We start from the raw sequence: 17,973 nt of genomic DNA, 5'->3' as shown, positions 1-17,973 counted from the left end.
AAAGTGAGCCCTAGTACACTGTTGCTGAGAATACAGACTGGTGCCGCCACTGTGAAAAACAATATGGAATTTCCTCAAAAACTAAAAATGGAACTGCCTTTTGATCCAGCAATTTCACTTCTGGGAATACATCCTAAGAATCCAAAAACACCAAAACAAAAAATATATATGTACCCATATGTCCATAGAAGCATTATTTACAGTAGGCAAGACCTGGAAACACCCTAAGTGCCCATCAGTAGATGAATAGATAAAAACAGCTGTGGTACCTACCTTTACATAATAGAATACTATGCAGCCCTATAAATGTTACCTTTTTTTTTTGTTCCCTTTTGCAGTAGCACGAATGGATCCTGGAGAATAGAATGGATCCTGGAGAAGTGAAATAAGCCAGTCAGTAAAAGACAAATACCATATGATATCACTTACATATGAAATCTAATGCACAAAGAAATGAACAAAATAGAAACAGAAGCACAGACACATGGAACAGACTGACAGTTGTTGGAGGGGAGAAGGAGAACTGGATGAAAGAAGGTGAAGAGATTAGCTAAAGGACATATATTTGTGACCCATGGACACAGACCATGATGTGGGGATTGCCTGAGACAGGGGAGTGGAGCTGGGTGGAGGTGGACAAAGGGAGAAAAAGCGGGACAACTGTAATAACATAAACAATAAAAGAATTTAGATCTGGGACTTGGCTCAGAGAGAGAGAGAGAGCTATTACCAAAGATAACTTTTTATCTCAATTGCCTATCTGTTCTTTTCAGTTGGGAAAAACATCCAATTACCAAACATCTGTTCCTCATATTCTCCTGTGAATTACACTCCTCCTCTTCAAAGGCCCAAGCCCTAACCATTCCTTAGTTCAGGATGATATACAAACCTCAACTGGCCAACTTGTTCTTGGGTCTCATATTTTTATGGGGTTCCCATACATATAAAATTCAAAATGTTTTTCTTTTGTTAATCTCTTTTATATCAATTTAATTAGTAAATCAGCCAAAGAACCTAAAAGTACACAGAAAAAATTTTCTTCCCCTATGTGGGGGCAACTTTCCTTGCAAGTCCCCCTGTGTGCCACGGATTGGAGTAAACATGACAGAGACATGATGCGATCTGCTTGGGGAGGAGAGGTGGCCATTTTCCCAGAGGAAAAAGGGCTTGAGCAGTGGCCAATTTCTCCGGAGAAAAAGGCATTGAGCCCCTTCCTCCAAAGGCTTTTATTGGGTTGTAATACACAGGAATACAGGGCAGCAAGGACCAAACAGTAGATAACATTTCAAAGAAATCTGAGGGCTTAGTCTGAGTCAGTCTGTCAGGAAGAGTTTTAGGGTTTCTTGCTCAAACCCTTAACATATGAATGAAAGCACTCTTAGCAGAGCAGATTTCACAGGTTTTTCAGGAAGTCTTTGTGATGCCAGATTTTTCCCCAGGATAGGCTCTAGCAAGGCAAGGAGCTACACCCCTCCCCATCAGGTTTTCAGGCTTAAGGGGATTAGAGCCAGGAAGCACTTCTCCCAGAGCACATGGGGACTCGGGGTATCTCAAAGCCAGGGGGTGAGAAAGCCATTGCTCTTTGTTGCAGCCCCCCAAGTCTTTCCATGATGGCCTTCCAAGTGATTGTGTCTGGCCTCTGTTGCCCCTCCTCTGAGGGGTCTTACCCATCACAGGCTATCTGACCATGGTTTGGGGGTAGGGGGAGGAAGCAGAGGCAGCATTTGCTACCAGAGAGCAGCTTTGTTTCCTGGGGCTCACATTCCAGAGATCACTGGTTCATCCTTAGCTACAGGGGGTAGAGTTACAAGTCCTAAAACCAGGCAGAGCAGTCCACAACAGACAATACCATTGCTCTTCCTAGACGCAGAAACACAAATGACACAAGATCAGTACACTGAAGTATTCTGCTGCTTAATCTGAGCCAGTCTTATTACCCTGACTGACCCTCAAAAATAATCTTTTTTGACCAATATTGCAAGCACCACCTGAAAATTTTGAATCCAAGTTACCTAAATGTGCCCCACAAGGATAAAACTTTGGCCATGTCTTCCTCAGCCCCAGGCTGAGAAAACCACTGACTTCACTGGCCACTAACTGACATTAAACACATAGTAGTGAATTTTATGTGAATAGAGCACCCAAGCAGAGTCCACAATTCTTGGGAGCCCACAAACAATGAAACATGAGAAAAGCCTAGCGTTAAATCTAAGAGTTACAGGATAAATATAATTCCCATACATACACAGCCTTATTTACATAGCAAATGTGCCTGAGGAAATACCATACTATATTCATACTTCTAGGAAATATTCTCCAAATATACAACACATTCCAAAAATAGGGTGACTTTTTTCATACTGAATTAATCAGAACCCCCCACCCAACAAAAAGATGGCACATTCAAAAGAACTTAATAAAGGAAATATTTATACTGTTGTAGGGAAAATTAAGGGAAATCAATAAGGAAAGGGGAAGTATTCCAGGGCTAGTAACAGAGACCAGGAGACTTTACAATGACCATTAGCTGAAGAAACATGAGAGAGAGACATAGTCAGAACCTGTAAAGAACTTCAGGAAAGAGCTACCAGACATAAACTGAGGTATTTAGTAGAGGTACAAATTGAATTCCAAACCACACCCATAAGGAAGTCTACAATACATGTCCCAATCTCTTCATTTTCCCACTCTCCAACTTCCTCTTGGTATCTCATTAATGCAGTCAGTAAAAGCCAACCTCCAAAGGAACAAAGCAGGTGTAAGGGAAAAAAATTAATTGCCCTTCACCCTCATAGGCTCTTGGCTGAGACACATCCCCAATAAAAGACAGATTAATGGGGGGAGGAGACTGATAACATGTATATCTCCTATATACATGGGAGATACCAGGAAAACTGAGTATCTCCCCCCAAATGGTTCAAACCACCAGCTTACACACCATTTCCAGCTAAACACAAAAGATGATGTTGGAGGATGTAGGGGGAGCCAGTAATGGCAAGTTATCAGGCAAAGCACAGTAAACAAGGATATGGTTTTCCTGCAGACACAGGTCATTGTCTTCTCCACTGATAAGTTTCTAGAGATTTTAGTTCCTATGTCTCCCTAGTACAGAGAGGGAGACATTTTTAACAAATAGAGATATCCCTTATAAATGTAAATGTTTCTTTCAAAAGAGTAATTTCTACTCATTTTTAAGAGATTGTCCTATCTCTGATACTTCCTGAAATAATCAGCTCAAGATAATCCTCATGCCAATGAGGTACATTCTGGCAATACATAGCCCCCCTTCACAAGTAAGGAAATTATACCTCAGACAGATGAACTGCCCAAGGTCACCAAGTTACTAAATGGTACAGGTAAAACTTGAATTAAAGACTTTTTATTCCAAATCTCAGTTCTACAAAAAAACACTGAATTTTGGAAATCCTAGTCTAGATGAAACTCTGATTTTCTATTCTCCTCTTAAAGTATAGCTCCCAGAAGTGAATACAGTATTTCCAGATGTGGTTTAATTTTTCTAAAAGTATTATTGAAAAATAGTTTAATATCTCCAACATTCCAGGCAATACTACTGCATTTCAAAAAGTCTTGAATGCCTTAATCCAGAGTTTCTGAAAACGTGCCTTGTGGAAATGCTTCAACAAGAGCAGCTCTGTTTTCATTTCTATTTTTCTTTATTTTTTAAAGATTTTATTTATTTACTTTTAGAGAGAAGGGAAGGGAGGGAGAAGGAGAGGGAAAGAAACATCAGTGTGTGGTTGCCTCTCATACTCCCCCAACCTGGGGCCTGGCCCAAAACCCAAGCATGTGCCCTGCCTGGGAATTAAATTGGCAACCCTTTGTTTCACAGCTTGGCACTCAATCCACTGAGCCACACCAGCCAGGGCTATTTTTATTTATTTTATATTGGGATTCCATATAAGATTGCATATGACAAATCAAGCAGTTCATCTGCTTAAAAATAACTTTAAAATAATTTCCTATACCAAAGGAATGATTAACAATTGGTGTTTCATATACCTATTTATTTATTGCTCATAGGCCAATAGAGCATTCATGTCAGAATCTTTGTATGGCATGTTTCAAGAAAAATCCTAGTTTTCTTCCCTTTCCTCATTGGTTTGTTTTTGCTGCTTTGGCATGTGAAGGGGTTCATAAAAAGCCTACCCAAAATGTGCCACTTTGTCATGTAGACTATTTTGAGTTGAAGGAAATCAAGAGCCAGCAGATTCAAGAAAAAACTTGTACCTCTACCTTAACTTCCTAAACAAATTTAGACATAGGTCTTGGTCCACGAAGAGAAGTATCATCAGAAATTATTACAAAGAATATGGGTTATATGGTAATCTGGAGGGGACCATGGCAGGGCCTGGAGATCAAATATCTGTGTCTCATTGTCTCTACACGGCATGGCAAACATTTGTTTACCAAACATTTGTTCTTCCCATCTTCTTGTATTGTCTTCCTCCACTTTGAAGTCTGAGGTTCTCTGGCCCTTTCTCCTTATCTCAGGAGAACATATAAGACTGCTTGCCTGTGGGTCTCATATTCTCATGGGTCACCCATACCTGTGTAATTAAATGTGTTTGTTTTTCTTCTGTTAATCTGTTTTATGCTAATTTTATTCCAGCCAAATGAACTAGAAGAGCAGAAGGAAAAGTTTTCTTCCCCAAAACATCTCATGACTTACCCTACTTGGGGTATAAATATGACCCCAAACAAAACACTTTACAATGAGTCCATTTACAGAAAAAAAAAAACATGGCTTTTGTTATTTTCCTCTCACAATTTTTCTGAGAAGTTGGTTATGCTAAAACCTGAGTGAAAAAATCAGTCCGACTGATGATGTCTTTGTGTTTGTACATAGCTATTTCAGGGCATGTATTTTAGTTTACTGATTGTTTTTATAGGATAATAGTCTGGACCTATCCCACTTTAAAAATGAGTATATTATTCCCTCATTTTGGTCCACTACCCACTTTTTGCTAGTTACCCAGTTCTTTAAATAGTACTTATTTTTCTACTCTGCTGAAGCATGACTAGTATGATTTGATCTTAAAACTCTGGACAACGTGGAGATCAAAAGGTAGTTGTCACTAAGGCTAGATGGCACAGCAGGATTTTGAAGAAGTAGAATGAACTTCTTGACATCTCTGACCATAATTCCCCACCGCTCTGCTGCTTTGTGCACAGAGGAAATAAGTACAGCAAAAGAGTAAGAGAAATGAAGTAAGGAAAGCTAGCAGAAAAGAAGGAAAGCTACTGGAGTTCTCAGGGACTAATAGACATGCAGTTCAGCACTCAGACCAACTTACAATGCAAAACATATGTATATTGCTAAAGCACCATACCCAAAAGTTTAGACACATGAATAGCATATGTAACATGTCGGGACATTTTCTCAAATATGCCAAATTTATGAAGCCTGGCAACATTCCTTTTGGTTTTCTTATATCAGCTGCTAATTCCCTCTGTGACTTTTAACAGCCCAATTTTCTGAAAGTTGGGTCAGTGTAAATGTAGAAGATACTCTATTTCAAGAAATAAAGTTCAAAAATGGAGTTAACCTTGGATTAAATCTGTCAAGGCCAAAAAATTGTTCTTCTGCTTCTGTTTCTTCTGCATTCCCTCCAGAAACAGAGAACCACCCGTCAATTCTAGATTTTAGCCTCAGCTCTCAATTAACTTGCTATCTGAACTAGGGCTACTCCCCATTTCAAACTCCTGGACCCTTCTTATGAAAATGGTTATAACAGGACTAAATGGTTTCTAAAGTTCAATCTAAGGCTGTCGTTATTTATTCTATAGTTCTAATCTTTAAGAATCACCTAGCCCTGGCTGGTGTGGCTCAGTGGATTGAGTGCTGGCCTGTGAACCAAAGGGTCACCAGTTCGATTCTCAGTCAGGCCACATGCCTGGGTTGCAGGCCAGGTCCCCAGTAAGGGGTGTGTGACAGGCAACCACAGATGGATGTTTCTCTCCCTTGCTTTTTCCCTCCCTCCCCATCTCCTTAAAAATAAATCAATAAAATCTTTTAAAAACAACAAAAAAATACTTGAATTGTTAAAATTATAATTCTATTCAAAAGTGATCTACAGATTCAATGCAACCTCTATTAATACCCTAATGATGTTTTGGGTAGAAGAAAAATATGCTATCCTAAAACTCCTAGAATATCAAGAGAGCAAGAATAGCCAAAACAATCTTGAAAAATAACAATATTGGAGAATTTATACTTCCTGATTTCAAAACTTACTACACAGAGCTACAGTAATCAAAACAGTGTAGTACTGGCATAAGAGAAGACATATAGATAACTGGAGTAGAATAGAGTCTAGAAAAGACCCTCATGTATATGATCAAATGATTTTTTACAAAGGTGCCAAGACCATTCGATGGGGAAAGGAGAGTCAACAAGTACAACTGAGAAAAACAGGTATCCACATGCAAAAGAAATTGGGCCCTTACCTTACATGATATATGAAAATTAATTCAAAATGGATCAAAGATCTTACAAGCTAAAATAGTGAAGAACATATTCATGCTATTGGAGTTGGCATCTATTTCTAGGACATGACAAGCAACAAAAGAAAAAATAGATAAATTAGATATCAACAGAATTAAAATCTTGTGCATCAAAAAAAACTATAACGAGAGTGAAAGAACAGGAGAAAACATTTGCATATCTTGTATCTGATCAGAGATTAATGTCCAGAATACATAAAGAACTCCTACAATTCAACATAAACAACAAAATAAACAACCCTATCAAAAAATGAACAAAGGAAAAAATGAACAAAGGACTGTAATAGACATTACTCAAAGAAGATATACAAGTGGTCAATAATAAGCAAATAAAAGATATTCAAACTCATTAATAATTAGGGAGAAGTAAATCAAAACCACAATGAGATACTACTTTACATCTAATTAGGACAGCTATAACAATGAAAAAAACAGGAAAATCATCAAGTGTTACCAAGGATGTGGGGAAACTGAGTACTTGCACATTGCTAGTGGGAATGTAAAATGTAAAATGGTGTAGCTGCTGTGGAAAACAGTTTGGTAGCTCCTCAAATGGTCAGAGAATTAACATATGAACCAGCAATTCTGTTCTTAGGTGTATACCTAAAAGAATTTAGAATAAGAACTCAGACAATCCTTGTACACCAGTGTTCATAGCAACAGTATTCACAACATCCAAAAACTGAACACAACCCAAGTGCCCATCAACAGATGAATAAATGAAATTTACTACATACATACAATGAAATATTATTGAGACATAGACAAGGAATGAAATTCTGATATATGTTACATTGATAAACCTTGAAAATATTATGTCAAGTTAAATAAAATCCAGACACAAACTAACATTTAATGCTTCCACTTACACTAGATACCTAAAATAGGCAAATTCATAGAGACATAAAGTAAAAAAGTTACCAGGGGCAGGGTTGTGAGGCAAATGGAGATTTCTGTTTTGGAATGAAGAAAAAAACTCTGGAAGTGAGTAGTGGTTATAGTTGTACAACAATGTGAATGTACTTCATTGTATACTAAATTTTACTCTTGAGAAGTGTTAAATTTTTATTTTATGAACATTTTACCACATTTTTAAAACTAAGAAAAAACAACAGACAAGAAAAAATAAATACACATGGTTCCTGACTTATAATAGCTCACCTTATGATTTTTTAACCTTATAATAGTGTGAAAGCAACACACATTCAGTGGAAACTGTACTTAGAATCTTGAATTTTGATATTTTTCCCATGCTAGTGATATGCAGTAGAATGCTCTATCATAATGCTGGGCAGCAGCAGTGAGATGATCTAGCAAACTGTAGGCCAATGTAAATGTTCTGAGCACATTAAGGTAGCCTAGGCTATGATGTTTCATAGGTTAGGTATATTAAATCCATTTGGACTTATGATATTTTCAATTTACAGTGGGTTTATTAGGACATAACCCCATCGTAGTTGAGGAGCATCTGTGATATATTATGTAGGGATGGGTTCATACATATTCAATAGCTATGACTAACAGAACAACAACAATAAACACAAAATTTGAAATAGTCATACCTGGAGTGGAGTGAAGTAAGGAGGTAGGGAAATAGAAAAAAATACATAGATAGATGCAGAGGTATGGTAGTGTTCTAGTTAGCTGGTGGATTTAAAGATACTCATTTTGCTTCCTTACTTGTTTTGTTGATTAGGTTCCACTTACAGGTGAGACAACTATACCTGAACAACAATAAAAAAATGAAGCTCTTGAAAACAAAAAAGATGTTTATTTTATCAAAATTCACACTTAGATGTGTTACATTTATTCTCAGAATACATAAAATATCATATAATAAAAAACTGAAAATAACCCTCCCTCAAAAATAAACAGACTACCATAACATGTTTTATTAGCATTACATAATGCTGAAAGGCAACAGAATTAAATTTGCAAAGTGTTAAGGGAAAATGGTTCTGTACCCAGTATTGTAAATATAAGTAAGTATTGATCAAGGATAAGACAAAACAAAAATTTTTGAACATGTAAAAATTCAAAGTTTAATATCCACTCAATATATTAAAGTATTTCATTGAGATTCTTCTTCAATGAAATAAAAGTTTAATGCAAGAATGAGAAAAGCATGGGATAAAAGCAACAGTGGCAGATGAGTATAATCCAGAGGCAGTAAAGAAACCTAAAACAGGTTGTTGGACGCTGAAACACCAGAAAGCGGCAGGTCAGTGGGGCTTTGGGGACCCGTTTAAAGACAAAGCGGCGGCGGGGGCTGGTGCCCCAGGCCAGGTGGCCCCGGTGCTGCATCTACAGCCGGGGTCCAGAACCATCGGTCTGAGACCAGCACCAGAGAGGTCTACCACAGGAGCTTGGGCACCCAGCGGCTCCAGTGGCCACCAGCGTGGGCCAGCAGCTCCCCTGCTTCATGTATAAGCAAAACTGGACAACACCGGGCAGAGACCTGTTTGCTTGCCGGCTTGCATTTTTGGGGAGGGGTACAAAGACACAGGGCTCGGTTCAGCTGCAGACTCTGTGATTGCAAGCCTGTAAGGAATCCAGAGACGCATTAGCCTCACGGGTTTGATTGGGGACTGAGCAGGAATGAGAGACAGGATGTCCGGAAAGTTTTGATCTGTTTTGTTTTATTGAAAGTGGACTGAGGTGTTCTCCTGCCAAGGCAGATTGACTTGTTTCCTATCCGGCCTGGCAGCGAGCCAGGGGGAAAGAGGAAGCTTTTGGGGGCTAGCCACACGAATGGGAAGCGCCCTGCCGGTTACTCCGGGTCCCAGAAGGTCTTGGAAGCGGAGGCCTCTGAGCCAACACCAGGGGTCTGGGAAGCCCGCTGCCGGTTACGCCAGTTCCAGAAAGACGAGCTTGCTGGCGCAGAGAGTTCAGACAGGCGCCGCAGGACAAGGACGCTCCCTGACGGTTTCCTGATCGGACACATAGCCGGACTCTGGCGCGCACTGGCGCAGGGCTCTTTGAGCCGGGGCTACCGGTCCTAGCGCCAGACGGTTTCGTGCACGAGCGGGGGGCGCAGAGAACTCTAGGCTGACGCCACTAGGGTCGGGAAGAGCTGGGGCCCGTGCGGACCGGGAAGCGCTGGTTGCGCAGTCCCGGACAGCCGGGGAGTGTGCCCGAGGTTGGCCAGGGGACCCAGTCAAACACAGGAGCAGAAGGGATACACACCACGCAGCGTGCCATGACGAGCACACAGAGTTTTTAGGTCTGCGCCCAATCCTCAGATCGGCTCCCGGCTTCCAGCCCCCCCCCCTCGCCAAGTGTCTGGATCCTGAGAGGGGCTGGCTGAAAAAAAAAAAACCACAACCATCGACCCTCAGCCAACTGCAACCAGAAAAACCGGTTCGGCTAGTTTGAAGCCAACAAGTGACAGTCCTTTTTCTGAGGGTTTTTTTTTGTGTGTGTTTTTTTTTTTTTGAGAGAGATTATTTTGGTGCGTTTTTTTGGGTTTTTTCTCTTTTATTTATTTTATTTTTATTCTTTCTTTTTTTTATTTACCTTTCTCCCCTCTCCATTCCTTTTCTTTATCTTTTTGCTTTTTTAAAGTAATCTGATATTTCTTTTAAACTTTATTACTGTTTCTTCTTTCCATACTTTTGTCCTCTTTTCCCGGATTTCCTGTTTTATTTCTTTTTCTTTTCTTTCTAAACTTATTGCTATTTCTTACATTCCCCTACCATTTTTTTCTTTCTTCCTTTTATTTCTTTCCTTATCATTTCTTTCTTTTACCCACAAGAGTCACAATCAACTTGAAAATATAAAAAGACCAGAGCTGGACCCATAGAAGAGGCCTCCCAATAGTAGAATCAGAGAGACAAATTGCACATTGTTGTAGGAGAGAAGCCACAAGTTGCTGCATATTTGAGTAGGTGGAAGCAGAGAACAACAGGATAACCAAAAGAGGCAGCACCATTGAAATTCACAGGCATTCCACCACAAAAGTTCATACCATAAACCCAGGGTGTCAAAACAGATTAATCTAAGAAGCTGAGGCTAACAAGAAGAGTCTCACAAACAATGGGAAGACAAAGAAACAATCCCCAAATGAAAGGAAAGGAGGAAGCCTCAGAAAGAATGCTAGATGAAACAGAGGCAAGTCAACTATCAGATATTGAATTCAAAGCACTGGTGATCAGGAAGTTCAAAGAGCTCACAATCAGCTACCAGAAACTACAGGGAAGTTACAATGATCTCACCGTGAACTATATCAACATGAAAAAGGAAATGGAAATTATTAGCAAGGGCCAAGAGGAAATGAAGAATACAATTTCAGAATTAAAAAGCACAGTGGAAAGCATTAAAAATAGGGTGGATGAAACAGAAGATCGGATTAGTGAATTAGAGGACAAAGTAGAAAGCATCTCACAGAAAGAACAGGAAAGGGAAAAGAGGCTCAGAAAGAATGAAGAGAGATTAAGAGAAATGCAAGACAATATGAAACGTAATAATATCCGAATAATAGGAATACCAGAAGGAGAAGAAGAAGAACAAGGGATAGAAAACATATTTGAAAGAGTAAAGAGAGAAAATTTCCCTAATTTGACAAAAGAAAAAGTCACACAAATACAGGAATCTCACAGAGTCCCATTCAAGAGGAACCCAAAGAGGCCCACCTCAAGACACATCATCATTAAAATGGCAAACTTCCAAGACAAAGAGAGAATCTTAAAGGCAGCAAGGGAGAAAAAAGAAATAACATATAAGGGCGTCCCAATAAGGTTAGCCACTGACTTCTCAATGGAAACACTCCAAGCAAGAAGAGATTGGCAAGAAATATTCCAAGTAATGAGAAACAGAGGCCTACAACCAAGGCTACTATACCCAGCAAGGCTCTCAATCAAGATAGAAGGCCAAATAAAGAGCTTCCAAGACAAAAGAAGTCTAAAAGAATTTGCTGCCACCAAGCCAGCTCTACAAGAAATACTAAAAGGTCTGCTTTAAGGAAAGGAAGGAAAAGAGACAGACAGAGAGGAACACAGGTACAAAAATGGCAATGAATAAGTACCTATCAATAATATCCTTAAATGTAAATGGATTAAATGCTCCAATCAAAAGACACAGAATAGCGTCATGGATAAGAAAGTATGACCCACACATATGCTGCCTACAAGAGACCCACCTCAGGACAAAAGACCATCACAGACTAAAAATCAAAGGCTGGAAACAAATTTTCCAAGCAAATGGACAAGAAAAAAAGCTGGGGTAGCAATTCTCATATCAGACAAATAGACTTCAAAAAAAGAGCCATAAAGAGTGACCCAGAAGGTCACTTCATAATACTCAAGGGAAGAATCCACCAAGAAGACATTAACATCATAAATATATATGCACCCAACATAGGAGCACCAAAATATATAAGGAAAATCTTAGAGGAATTCAAGAAAGATATAGACAGCAACACAATTATAGTGGGGGATTTTAACACCCCACTATCAAAAATGGACAGATCTTCCAAACAAAATATCAACAAAGACATTGCGGCATTAAACAACACCCTTGATGAAATGGATCTAACTGATATATACAGAGCTCTTCACCCCAAAGAAGCTAAATACACATTCTTTTCAAATGCACATGGTACATTCTCAAAGATAGATCACATGATAGGGCACAAAACAAGCCTCAACAAATTCAAGAATATTGAAATCATACCAAGCATCTTCTCTGACCATAAGGGACTGAAACTGGAAACCAACCCCAAAGGAAAAAACCCAAAACACCCAAAATCATGGAGACTGAACGGTATGCTATTAAACAATGAATGGGTCAAGAATGAAATTAGGGAAGAAATCAAAAAGTTTCTGGAAACAAATGAAAATGATCACACAACAACCCAAAACTTATGGGATACAGCCAAGGCAGTCCTGAGAGGGAAGTTTATAGCAATACAGACCTACCTAAAGAAAACAGAAACATTTCAAATAAATGAACTTACTCTACGCCTACAAGAACTCGAGGAACAACAACAAAAACAGCCCAAAGCAAGTAGAAGGAAGGAAATAACCAAGATCAGAGCAGAACTAAATGACATAGAGACTAAAAGTACAATTCTAAAGATCAATGAATCCAGGAGTTGGTTCTTTGAAAAAATAAACAAAATAGACAAGCCTTTAAGTAGGCTCATCAAGAAAAGAAGGGAACGGACACAAATAAACACAATCAGAAATGAAAGAGGAGAGATTACAACTGACACCACAGAAATAGAGAGGATTGTAAGAAATTACTATGAAGAACTGTATGCCAAGAAATTTGAGAACCTAGGGGAAATGGACACATTTCTAGAAAAATATAATCTCCCAAAACTCAATGAAAAAGAAGTAGAACACCTGAATAGACCAATAACAGCAAAAGAAATTGAAGCAGTAATCAAAAAACTCCCATCACACAAAAGCCCTGGACCAGATGGATTCACAGGAGAATTCTACAAAGCATTTAAGGAAGAGCTAACCCCCATTCTTCACAGACTATTCCAAAAAATCCAAAAGGATGGAAAACTCCCTAACTCCTTTTACGAAGCCAGCATCATCCTAATTCCAAAACCAGATAGAGATACAACAAAGAAAGAAAACTTCAGGCCAATATCGCTGATGAACATAGATGCTAAAATCCTCAACAAAATATTAGCAAATCGCATCCAACAATATATCCAAAAGATTATACACCATGACCAAGTGGGATTCATCCCAGGGATGCAAGGATGGTTCAACATTCGCAAAACAGTAAATGTAATTCATCACATAAACAAAAGCAAAGACAAAAACCACATGATCATATCGATAGACGCAGAAAAAGCTTTCGATAAAGTACAACACCCATTTATGATAAAAACACTCAGCAAAATGGGAATAGAGGGAACATTCCTCAATATAATAAAGGCCATTTATGAGAAACCTACAGCCAATATCATACTCAATGGACAAAAACTAAAAGCTTTTCCACTAAGATCAGGAACAAGACAAGGATGTCCACTTTCACCACTCCTATTCAATATAGTATTAGAAGTTTTGGCCATAGCGATCAGACAGGAAAAGGAAATAAAAGGCATCCAAATAGGAAAGGAGGAAACAAAATTGTCACTGTTTGCAGATGACATGATAGTGTACATGGAAAATCCTATAGACTCTACCCAAAAACTGCTCAAACTAATTAATGAATTTGGCAAAACAGCAGGATACAAAGTCAATATCCAGAAATCAAAGGCATTTTTGTATACAAACAATGAATCAGCAGAAGCAGAAATCAAGGAAAAAATCCCATTCGATATAGCAAAAAGAAAAATAAAATATCTGGGAATAAACCTAACCAAGGAGGTAAAAGACCTGTATGCAGAAAACTACACAGCACTGAAGAAAGAAATCAAGGAAGACACAAACAAATGGAAACATGTACCGTGTTCATGGATTGGAAGAATTAACATCATCAAAATGTCCATACTACCCAAAGCAATATACAGATTCAATGCAATACCTATTAAAGTACCAATGGCGTATTTCACAGACATAGAACAAACACTTCAAAAATTTATATGGAATCATAAACGAGCCCGAATAGCAGCTGCTCTTTTGAGAAAGAAGAACAAAGTAGGAGGAATCACAATACCTGATATCAAACTGTATTACAAAGCCACTGTAATCAAAACAGCCTGGTACTGGCATAAAAACAGGCACATAGACCAATGGAACAGAACAGAGAGCCCAGAAATCAACCCAACCCTCTACAGTCAATTAATATTCGACAAAGGGGGCAGTAACATAAAATGGAGCAAAGATAGCCTCTTCAGCAAATGGTGTTGGGAGAACTGGACAGCTACGTGCAAAAAAATGAAACTTGAGCACCAACTTACACCATACACCAAAATAAATTCAAGGTGGATAAAAGACTTAAATATAAGCCATGACACCATTAAAGTCCTAGAGGAGAACATTGGCAAGAAAATCTCAGATATTCCACGCAGCAACATTTTTACGGATATGTGCCCTAGAGCAAGGAATATAAAGGAAAGAATAAACAAATGGGATCTTATCAAAATAAAAAGCTTCTGCATGGCTAAAGAAAACAGTATTAAATTAAAAAGACAACCAACTGTATGGGAAAACATATTTGCCAATGATACCTCAGACAAAGGTTTAATCTCCAAAATATACAAAGAACTTACACGACTCCACTCTAGGAAGACATCGAACCCAATTAAAAAATGGGAAAAGGACTTGAACAGACACTTCTCTAAAGAGGACATACAGAACATCCAGAGACACATGAAGAGATGCTCAATATCGTTAGCTATCAGAGAGATGCAAATTAAAACCACAATGAGATACCATTTTACACCAGTCAGGATGGCTATAATAGACAAAGCAACAAACAACAAATGTTGGAGAGGGTGTGGGGAAAAGGGGTCCTTAGTTCACTGTTGGTGGGATTGCAGACTGGTACAACCATTATGGAAAACAGTATGGAATTTTCTCAGAAAAATAAAAATTGACCTGCCTTTTGACCCAGCAATTCCACTGCTAGGATTATACCCCAAGAATCCTAAAACATCAATTTCAAAGAACCTATGCACCACAATGTTCATAGCAGCACAATTTACAATAGCCAAGAGTTGGAAGCAACCTAGGTGCCCATCAGTAAATGAATGGATACAAAAATTGTGGTACATATACACCATGGAATTTTATGCAGCAGAGAGAAAGAAGGAGCTACTACCTTTTGCAACAACATGGATGGAACTGGAAAGCATTATGCTGAGTGAAATAGGCCAGGCATTGAAGGACAAATACCATATGATCTCACCTTTGACAGGAAGCTAAAGAATAAAACAAACAAGCAAACAGAATGAAAACAAAGACGCTGAAATAGAGAACAAATGGGCAGCGACCAGAGGGGAGAGGGAAGGGAACTTAAGGGGAAAAAGGGGGAGGGATTTTGAGAAACAAGTATGAATGACACAGAGATGAGGACTGGGGGGTGGGGAACGGGAGGGATGGGGGAGACCGGGCGGGGGGGGAAGAGGAAAAAAAAATGTACTTGAAAAGTAACCAAATTAAAAAAAAAAAAAAAAAAAAAAGAAACCTAAAACAAAATAAAGTGTATACAAGATACCCTGACATTTCTGATTTTCCTGTCAGAGGCAAGGGTTCAATAACATATTCTTTTCCTTGGATAAAATCCCTCCATATAATTTTACCTTGATTGATATTTCAATAATTCTATAATTATAAATGTGATATTGTGATATTCAACATTGTTTTAGAATTGATATATAAATAAAACACAGAAAATTATTTATAGGTACATAACAGATTATAAAGATAAGAATTCTGAATAATGTAAAATAATAATGAAATTAAATTTTGGAAATGGAGTTAAGAGCAGTAGACATATATCATAGCTAAGGAGTCAATATAGTGTTTAACATTAAAACAAGAAATATCAATGTGGCCCCGGCTGATGTGGTTTAGTGGATTGAGTACCAGCCTGCAAACCAAAGGGTCACCAGTTCAATTCCCAGTAGGGCACATGCCTGGCTTGTGGGCCAGGTCCCCGGGTGTGGGGCACTCAAGAGGCAACCAAACATTGATGTTTCTCTCCCTCTTTCTTCCTCTCTTCCCCTTCTGTTTAAAAATAAATTTAAAAAAAGAAATATCAATGTGTAAGAGAAACATACATTGGTTGCCTCTCACATGTCCCCAGTCAGGAACCTGGTCTGCAACCCAGGCATGTGCCCTGAACTGCCAACCATTTGGTTTACACGATGACCACTAATCCACTGAGCTACACCAGTCGGCTTTCCTCAGTCCCTTTAAATCACACCACAAGAATGGTCATCAACATTACTTTCATGGAAGGTCAGCCATGGCTGACAGAAATCTACTGTGCTTGTACAAAATAAACCATTAGGTGGAAAGCAGGGGCTTAGCTTTTTCCTCTAGGATTGATGTGTAATTGACAAGAAGCTTCAACTCTGATGAAATCCTTTCCTATGAAAGATGAAGCTATGGAGCTCCAACTCTGACCTATCCTATATGATATGTATTATATGGAGACCTCCTCCCACAACCATCCTCATCCTTGTATCTTACTTGGTGTGCATTTTACCATCCATGAAGCCCATGTTTGCGGGAACAAAAAGAGATGGATGACTTTTACTGTATTCTTGTCATAAGCAGTATGATGTTATAGAAAGAGAATTGGTCATAGAGTCAGAAAGCCCAATTCTACAACTTCATGGAATCATGACCTTGAGCAATTTATTTAACATGGCTTAACCTCAATTTTCTCACCTATGAAATAGGAACACAAATTTTACATTCATATGAGATAATGGCTATCAATCACAATTAAATTTTATAGGACTAATTCTCTTATAATTAAACCTTGAGGATTTAGTTGAACAGAAGGTTTATGCTTCTAGATAGTGCACATTGTTTGCACAACTACCAAGTGACAACTCAAAGGCCTCTTATGAGATTATTTTACCAGTGCACATTCACAAATCTCCATATAGGAATGTATTCAGGTATTCTTTAGAGTGTGTATTTGCATGTGAATATATATTAGCTCCTGGCCCAAACTGTGTATGATAAAATTAATCCTTGAAGTTGCTGAACTATAAGGCTAGAAGTTGCCATTGAAGGTCTCAGTGTTAGTCACAGCTACAAATTTATGAACTCATAAAACATCAACTACATTTCCCTGTGATTTGTGTCTGATTCTATTTTTCACACATGATGTATAAGTGAAGTACTCTATCCCCAAATGACATCAGTGCCCCGATAAAATTGCTCTTCTGTTTAACAGTCTTTATACCCTAGAGATATAAAAACTGAATAATATGAAGATGAATAGGAAATCTACAGATTTCATAAGACTATTGGTTTCAATGTCTTAGGCTGGAAGAGTGTGGGTGGGGCAATCCTGACATTAGCTAACTGGACTCAATCAGCAGAAGTTCAGGTCAGATGGATGATTAGGCTTTCCTGGTGATCTCCAAAGAACTTTTATTTTCTATTTTTTTCCTATATTTCCTTCAGGAACAGTGGTACAAACTGTTTTGGAGAAAATTACTATAAGTATTTGCTGCAGTGAAGGTTAACCATCACTCAGACCAGGACCATCATAGCAAGTGGGCGTACTAAATTCCACAAATCCTTGGCTCTAGAGACATTAGTAACTGATATACAAGTCTGACTGCCCAAAAGAATAGAGAGGTGATTCCTTTTGTTTGTGAATTTGGGCATCAAATTCTAAAATAGCAAAAGGATAAAAATGAATGAAGCTGTGGGGACATTGCAGCTTGGTACAAAGCCAGACTCAGGTTACCCAATCCCCATGGTCAAAAAAAGAGCCACGAATATAAAGAATTTGTAAAAGCCTAGGACAGGAAAAGGGAGGAGGATAAGGGATCAGATAGAAGACGGACCTAACAGA

Source organism: Artibeus jamaicensis, unplaced genomic scaffold, assembly GCF_021234435.1.
Source record: "Artibeus jamaicensis isolate MK-2021 breed Jamaican fruit bat unplaced genomic scaffold, CSHL_Jam_final contig_240, whole genome shotgun sequence".
Taxonomy (NCBI): domain Eukaryota; kingdom Metazoa; phylum Chordata; class Mammalia; order Chiroptera; family Phyllostomidae; genus Artibeus; species Artibeus jamaicensis.
The sequence above is the reverse complement of the archived record's forward strand: the minus strand, read 5'-3'. Positions refer to the sequence as shown.